Here is an 8,772-nt window from a genome sequence, read left to right as displayed (position 1 = left end):
TGTATCTTTTTGTTTTAACGTATCTTCTTTGGGTTTTGGTAAATCATTTCCAGGTAAAGTTGAATTTCCGGGCATTTCCGGACCTAAGTAGTTTTTCCCCGATCGAAGAGTGATAGCCTTAACATGCTCTTTCGGATTTTCTTCCGTTTGGCTGGGAAGACTTCCCTCTTTGCGGGATGGAATTGATTTAGCAAGTTGTCCAATTTGAACCTCCAAATTATGGATGCTAGATGATTAGTTTTTGATAAGCTGATCGAATTTATTTTCGATCCGTTTAAAACCATCGTCTTGATTACTTACCTTTCCATTCATAGCATCTATAAATTTGTCGATTTTTAAAGATAAAGTGCTAATCGTATCTCTTGTTTGATTTTGATAATTATTTATACGATATTGATTAGAATTTGCATTATTATTATTATTACCATCTTTCCAGTTAAAGTTAGGATGATTTCTCCATCCAGGATTATAAGTATTAGAATAAGGATTAGTAGTTTGGTTTTGTCCTTGGACAAAATTTACCTGTTCTATCTCATTCATACCTTCGTAGTCAATGTCTCTCTGGATCGGATCATTAGGATCGCATGGTGCCATAAATTTATCAATTTTGTGCGATAAGGCAGAAAATTGGGCTTGTAACATTGCTACAGGATCAAGATTCATTATACCTTTAACCGATGATGTACATGAGGATGATGGTTTCGCCGTTGGTATATGTCCACGCTCTGCGGGCCACATACTGCTGTTGATTGCCATTTCCTCCAAAAGTTCTCTTGCTTGGACGGATGTCTTTTTCATAAATAACCCTCCAGACATAGCATCTAATGAACCTCTAGTCGTAGGATTTAATCCATTATAGAATGTCTGCATTAAAAGTGCATCTGGCAATTGGTGGTGTGGGCATAAACGTTGAAGTTCTTTAAAACGTTCCCAAGCTTCATAAAGAGTTTCATTATCATTTTGTGTGAAAGATGTCAACTCTTTGATGACTCTTGCGGTTTTTGCTAAGGGAAAATATTTTTGTAAAAATGCTTGGGCTAATTGGTCCCAAGTTTCAAATGTTGCAGCAGGCATAGAAGTTAACCAAATTTTTGCCTTATCCTTCAAAGTGAAAGGAAAGAGGCGAAGTTTGATTGCTTCGGCTGTTACATCAGTAATTTTAAAAGTGTCACAAATTTCTAAAAAATTTGTCAAATGTGCATTAGGGTTTTCATTAGGCAATCCGTAAAACGTTACGTTGTTTTGCAACATATTAAGCAAAGCAGGCTTAATTTTAAATTGATTTGCGTTTATACGGGGTCTAACTACACTATTAGTTACACCGGCCATTCCTGGCCTAGCGTAATCCATAAGTGTCGGTGGATCGGCCATAATTTCTGGCTGGTCTACTTTTGTTTTTAAGGGTGTTTTGTCTTTGTTTTTGTTGTTTTTGTTGTTTTTCTTAAGTGTTCTTTCAATTTCTGGATCAAAAGGATCTGGTGGCATGCCCGAATTTCGTGAACTGCGCATCAACTTGAAATTGTAACACGAGCCAAACTACCTTCAAAACAAAATTGAAAGCAAATATGTTATAAAACTGAAAATAAATAAAATATAAAAGTTGTATAAAAATAATGTATAAACCTAGATTCGAAAATAAAATGCGAAAAATAAAAATTTTGTCAAAAATTTTGGCGTATCCCCGGCAACGGCGCCAAAAACTTGTTGAGCGATTTCCGCAAGTGCACGGTTTCGCTTGTAGTAATAAAAATATCGATCCCACAGAGATACGTTTTTTAACGAAAAACTTATTTTTGAATCTTTAATTTCGAACTTGTTAGATTTATAAAATGTAAATAAAAAGTGAAAATTGGATTAATTGAATTTAGGAAATTTATTTGATTGAATTTGAAAACTTTGAGTATTTGAAAATGCTGGAATAAGATTATATATATAGAATAAATCGATTGTTAGAAAGATCTTCTGATTTTAAAGATGAATTTTACAAAACAGGAACATTTAGAACTTATTAGAAAAAGGAATGAATTTGTTCATTTGCATTAAGCAAAGAAAACAACTTAAACTTTGTATTATTATGATGATGAAATAAATGACGGAACCTCTAATTAATTGGCTTTGAACGCGACAAAACCCTTTCGGGATAGTTGCCCTTACTCAAATTAACACTCTTTCGAGATGATAATTTGCCTAAGTGGTCAACAAAGTTTCCTTGTAATGATTTTGAATTCAAGTGCATATTAATGAAAACACCAGCCTCACTTATATTGGATTGGTTACCATAAGTGTTGCATAACGATTTGTCGAATAGAACGGACTTTATTAGATGAAATGTAAATTGATACAAGTTTACAGAGAATAAGGAGCATCGAGTTCTTCGAGGGCGTGCAAGTGAAGGGCTTGATCGGTTCCGCTTCCTTGGGTTTCCTAGGAGGTTGTCAGGCTCGGGGGCGAACACTTTACTCAATCTTCTCGCTGTAACTTCGTAATAGGGATTCGGTCGGCCACTACCATGATGCAAACTAAAACTGGAACAATGTCTAAACGCTACTGAGTTGTAATTAAACTATAAACAATATGTGTACCTCATCTTGTTTTGTACAGAATCTAATTTCTAACTCTCGAAATGTTTTTACTTAGAACTTCGACATAAGTTCTACGCTCTGATTTCTATATCTATATTATAACATTTCATTACACTTTTTCTCAACATCAACTCTTTATTTATAGATGTTGAAGGGTTGTGTTTGAAGTGATGTATCCGTTGGTTAAGAGTCGTGTCCGTTGTGAAAGGACGTCTTTATCCACTTGAACGAACGCGTTTCTTGGATTTTCAGCATGTGTTAAATGCTCTTGGTGAATTTCTGCACTTACCGAGGATAGTAATCCGCGGCCGTGAATGACGTAGCACTGAGCTGAGCGACCGACGAAGGGGAGAATTGGTTGTACCGCGCGTGTCGCGGCCGCGGGTCTGGGATCCTCTGTCGCGGCCCGGCAGGTTTCCTTTGTTCTTCGCTTTCGTTCGTGTCTTCGACTTGGTGCTTTCGATTTACGTCGTCTTTGACTCCTTTTGAAGGGGTTTTCTTCTGTTTTAGATCATTTTTCGTTCCTATTTGGATTTTACCAAATATTCAAGTACCTTGCAAGAAAGAAAGATATTCGAAAGTAAAAGTAATCTAAACAGATATAAATAACACAAATTCGTAATAAAAATGATGTAAATGTTAATGATATTTTAGGTATATTTTGGGCTTAACAACGGGTCCGAACCTCCACTATTCATGAGCGTTATCGCCTGTCTAGATTTCCGATTTTTGCCCCGCAGATTTTGTTCGGTGTTCGCCGGGAGGGTTCCTAGTGGCCTTTCTTGTTGCTGATGGTTCAGATGGGCTACTTGGCGGCTAAGATCCCTACAAAACACCTCGCTATCGGAAAGACGGGTTAATATATCCTTCAACAAAGACATGACCGATTGGCCATGTACATTGTCGGGAGGTGGAGCGTTCCGATTACCGGGCATGGCTTGTGATTGCCCTAGCCCGTTTTCCCGATATTCTTGCTCAAAGCTGGATGGGGGCCTCAACACGTTATTATTATTGCCATATGACAAGTTCGGGTGTTGGTACCGAGGCCACCAACTGCTGTTATTATTATTGTGGTGGTGATATGAGTTCGGATTAGGATTATACCTTGGATTGCCTCCTATATAACTTACACTCTCGATGTCGCCGGCGAAAGGGCTACCGGATTGGCAATTGAGTCCGTCGTGGTCTCCACCACAGTGATTGCACATCAGGACCTGTGCACTTTTGTTGAGGCTCAACTGGGCTATTAACGCGTCAAGTTTCTTATTCATCTCAACTATGGAACTTTTCGGAGCCTCTTTCTCCACAGCGAACATTTGATGTTGCGACGGTCCGGTAAGCCGATCCTCTTGCCACTGCACGCTTTTTCTCGCGAGCTCGTGAATGAGCTCGTAGGCCTCACTCGCTGACTTCCGAAATAGATCCCCACCTGCAGCGGAATCAACAGTTGCACGATTAGTGGGGGTTAAACCGTGGTAAAAGGTGCTTACCAAGTCGTGCTTTGGGATGTCATGGTGGGGGAAGTTTCGGAGCAACTTCCGGAACCTAGCCCAAGCTGTATGAAGGGCCTCGCATTCCAGTTGCCTAAAAGACGTGATATCAGTCCGTAACTTGACCGTTTTGGACGGTGGCAAATAGTAGGAAAGGAACTCCTTCTCGAGCTCCTCCCATGACGTGATGGATCCCGCCTCCAACGAGTATAGCCACTCCAACGCCTTCCCTGTTAAAGAAAAAGGAAACAACTTTAGTCTCACAGCCTCAACGGGAACACCATTTTGCCGAGAGGTGTCGGCACACATAAGGAATTTATCGAGATGTTTGTTGGGGTTCTCATGGAGTTCCCCTCCGAATTGACCGCATTGTTGTATCAGCTGGATCATGCCGGTCTTTATCTCGTATGTGTTGGCCGGTATCGTGGGGGCGACAATTCCGTTACGGTTTTGGGGGCGATGCGGAGCAAGGATCTCCATCATCGAACGTGTGTCGTTGCCCCCGCGGATGTTGTTCACATGCGGCCTTTGGTTTCCTTCGGGCTGGTTGACCTCGGCGTTCGGGTTTGCCATTTTCTCTCTCTGAATCCTACAAAGAGTACGTTCAATTTCGAAATCAATAGGAACGAGAGGGCAACTTCGAGATCGGGTATGCATAAAAAGAATGAAATATAATATCAACAAGAAAGAATGAAGTTAGCAAAAGTATATATAAACAATTTATAAAAAAAGAATGCTTAAACTAACAATAAAACGTTTTTGTCTAATATTGCAAGAAATTATAAATCCCCGGCAACGGCACCAAAAACTTGATGTGTGCCGTCTAGTGGTGTAAATATGAAATGTATATTATGATAAGTGCGTTACGACTATGGATTGATCTTTCTAAATGCTCTATATTTACTAGACGTCACTACTTAGGGGCAAGTGTACCCCATCGTATCAAGTAATAATCCAGTTAAGACCGGGTATCAAATCCGCGGGATTTATAGCTGCAAGTATTAAACGACTCGGTTTTATACGTTATTTAAGCGGTGAATACTTTGAGGTTGATATGGGGACCAACTACAAACTACTCCTAACTACGGGTGAGGCGAATTTATATAACAAAACTCTATGAAGTGATGTGGATGCGATAAGTTATAACTATGACAAATAACGACTTCTAATGTTTATACGGTTGATGGTTTGCTCTTGCAAAGACGACTACGTGTAGTGTAACCGACCCGTGAAGTACTTAGACTACGTGGTTCCTAGTCAAGGCGTGTCTAATGCTTGGGACCAGAAATTAGGGCCCGTAAGTTCCGTGGGTTGTCAATTCCTACGGTTTCCGGTTTGTCACTTTCGGTAAGGCAACACCTATATGAATCCCTAAAGATAGCCCAAATAGCGTCGGAAATCACGTTCTCCTACACAATAATCAATCATGAATATCAAAACAAGTAGCAAACATCAACACATATATAGAAAAGAAGATTATGAATCATAGATTATAAATATGAAGAATGTAAATATGAATTACAACCAAGCCTAGTACATAGGATGAGTTCAAGCTAATTAGCAAGTAAAAAGGGAAGAATCCACCCTCGGAACTAGCTAACCGGACTCAAAGCCGTCTCTTAGGACTTGGATGGTGGAGCTTTCGAGCTTGGTGCACGGAAATGGAGCGGAACTTTGATGGAATGCCGGAATCAACGAACAAGCTCTCAAGGTGGAAGAGTTTGGCTATATAAAGCCTAAAACAAAATCTAAAACTACAAATGACAAGAATTACAAGGTGTCTAAGATATGTATGGTGTATATGATGTCCCAAATGAGTGCTAGTCACTCTTATTTATACACATCAAGCTAGGGGTAAAATTGTAATTCCATAAGGTGCAAGCATGGAGGAACATGATTTTGTGCAGAAATCCCATAATACGCCTCGCGTAGGGTGTGGAATGCCCCGCGTGTTTGCCCATTCCGTCAGAAATCTCCTGCATGTGGACCAATTCCAGATCTTGTTGTCTCAAACATGCCCCGCGTAGACTGGGATGCGCCTCGCGTGTTTGAGTTTCTGAGTTTTTATTGCTTGAATTGGGTCCTTTACACCGTGCGTAGCTGAAGCATGCCCCGCGTAAATGTGTCTCTGAGCTTTTTGCATTGAAGAACTTCCTTACATGCCCCACGTGTAAGGTGGTACGTCCCGCGTATGGATAGTTGACTCGGGGAGACCATGCAGTCTGACTTTCAGGATTAGGCTAATCATTTCTGACATATGTTCCACGCCCCGCGTATGGTGGTACACGCCTCGCGTGTTGATGACTAGATCCCACGTGGTGCCTGCGGATAAGTCAATTATTTCTGATCCAATGTTTCACGCCTCACGTGAGGAGTGATGTGCCTCGCGTGTATGGGTGGATTTTCACTTCTTGCTCGTACCTGAAATACAATTCTCGGGAGCCGAGTTAGCTTGACATTTTATTTACTAATATTAATAAAAAATACGGAAAATTAACCGAAAGTACGGTATTTATTTTTATTTAGTTATTTTATTAAAACACTCTATTTTTGTAATTAAACTTATTTATTTCTTCTAAAATTAACCCGTAAATCACGCTAAAAGATAGGGGTAAAATACCCCTATCAGCTGCAAAAGTTGGTTTTCCAAAAGCTACATTTTTAGCGTCTCCTAAAAACAAATTTTACAGTTTTTTCGATTTGTAAGGAAAAAAAATTAATTTACCAAAATGTTGTTTTTAACTTTCCCAGTTTTCGCCAGCTTTTAATAAAAATAATTTTACATTTACCAAACGTTGCTTTTAGTCGGGAATTCTGCTGATATCATACACAATTAATTATATTATATATGGCCCAATAAGGAATTCCTTTCTTAAATAGTACCCATCAGATGACACGTGGACCAGTTAAGAAAGACTTAGGGTCATGCACATTCATACCTAGAGATTGTGCCTTGATTTACAGGACCATAATTAAGACTAGTACAAACCGTTCCATGTTGACAACTTGTTTTCTCCATTCAGTAGTTGTCATATGGGCCTCTACCACATTTAGAACGCACAGTCCAATTCTCCTACAAATGAAAGGCATATAGTACACTAAAATGTAGCATTCTTCTTGCTCATTTGAGCTATATACTTTTCAATATTATTTTCCTTCAACTGACATACGCATTTGAGTGGGATCGTCGATTCCTGGCCTCACCTTGATCTTTTTTCTGTCTTATCTTATACACTAAAAGAACTTTTAGAAGCTCACTACAAATCATCAAACATTAAATTGGTGTCGTGACCGTGGACTGGAATGATCAAAACCATGACTCAGTTGAACAACCTTGTGAACCACCAAGGAATATAGTCCTTTTGGACGTAAATGAAAGCTCGCTCGAACCTCTATAAATTACTCCTGAGTTTGGCCTCAACATGGAATCCTGTTTAGGTTCTTTTGACCCAGAACAAAGAAAGTTCATGAACGAAATAACTAAACATCTCATATACAATGTGAGCTCTATCCAAGAGTCAATGAATATTCTTAGGTATGAATACGCAACTGAGATAGAAACCATTGGAAAGGAATTGAAAGAGGTAAGGGAAACCAACAAGTACCCGGATAGGCAGGACTCTTTTGCTTTCTCTATCAGATACCACATCGTCCAAAGTTTCCCACAAAAGGGAGTGGTCCCTAGATTCTCAACAAAAAGGAACAAGGGGAAGACCTAGAGGAAATGAGCACAACCATCACTTTCGAAGGTACCGTCATTCAAGGACTCCATCTAGAGGTCATCATAGGGGAAGATCTAAATAGTATACTCTCCTTCCCCCAGAAGTCCACCTCAAATATGTCATCTAGATTACTCCAAAGAATCAAGATCTCTGATACATAAGAAGTTTGCTAAACAGAACTACGCCAAATCTTATTACCAAGATCACAATGAAGACCGAAGAAGAGCTTTGGGGCCAATCTCTAAAGATCAACGTTACCAGATTAACCTACCTACTTTAATTGAAGCATGTGCAACACACACTAAAAGACCCACACACATACTTTCATCGCACGGTTAAACTGAAGATGACCTTTGGTTGCGTAAAAGCCAAAACTTCATTTTAGAGGTCCACCATTTGGTAGCATGCTACAATGAAGTCCTTAAGAACCTCGGTCTAAGAATTCCTAGGGGGGACATCTAATATCATACACAATTAATTATATTACACATGGTCCAATGAGGAATTACCTTCTCAAATGTAGTAACCTCAAGATGCCATTTGGACTAGTAAAAAAAAGACCCAGGGTCACACACACATTCATACCCGGGCATTGCGCCTTGATTTATAGGACCATAATTAAGGTCGGTACAAACCGTTTAAGGTTGACAATAGTTTTCTTCCATTTAGTAACTACCACGTGGAGCTCTAACTCATATAGGGTGCATAGTCCAATACTCCTATAAATAAAAGGTACACAATATACTGAAAAGTAACACTCTTCTTGCTTATTTCAGCTATATACTTTTCACTATTAATTTCCTTCAGTTGACTAAGACATCAGAGTGGGATCATCGATCCTTGCTCCTCTTTGATCCTTTTTCTACCTTATGTCAAGCACCAAAGGGACTTTTAGAAGCTCACACCATCTTTTTTAAGGCACATGGAAGCAATGCCAATCCGCCATTAGCCTTAAAAAGATCATATTGGATGATTGAG

The 8,772-nt window shown here is 39.5% G+C and overlaps 1 non-coding gene across 1 annotated transcript; it reads left to right on the top strand.

The window, feature by feature from the left end:
• Nucleotides 1–886: 886 nt before the first annotated feature.
• LOC136234307 (small nucleolar RNA R71) lies at nt 887–993 on the top strand. The gene has a single exon (XR_010691197.1). It is a non-coding gene; the product is annotated as a small nucleolar RNA R71 (small nucleolar RNA).
• The last annotated feature ends 7,779 nt before the right edge of the window (nt 994–8,772 follow it).

Source organism: Euphorbia lathyris, chromosome 6 (assembly GCF_963576675.1).
Source record: "Euphorbia lathyris chromosome 6, ddEupLath1.1, whole genome shotgun sequence".
Lineage (NCBI taxonomy): Eukaryota > Viridiplantae > Streptophyta > Magnoliopsida > Malpighiales > Euphorbiaceae > Euphorbia > Euphorbia lathyris.
The sequence above is the reverse complement of the archived record's forward strand: the minus strand, read 5'-3'. Positions and strand labels throughout refer to the sequence as shown.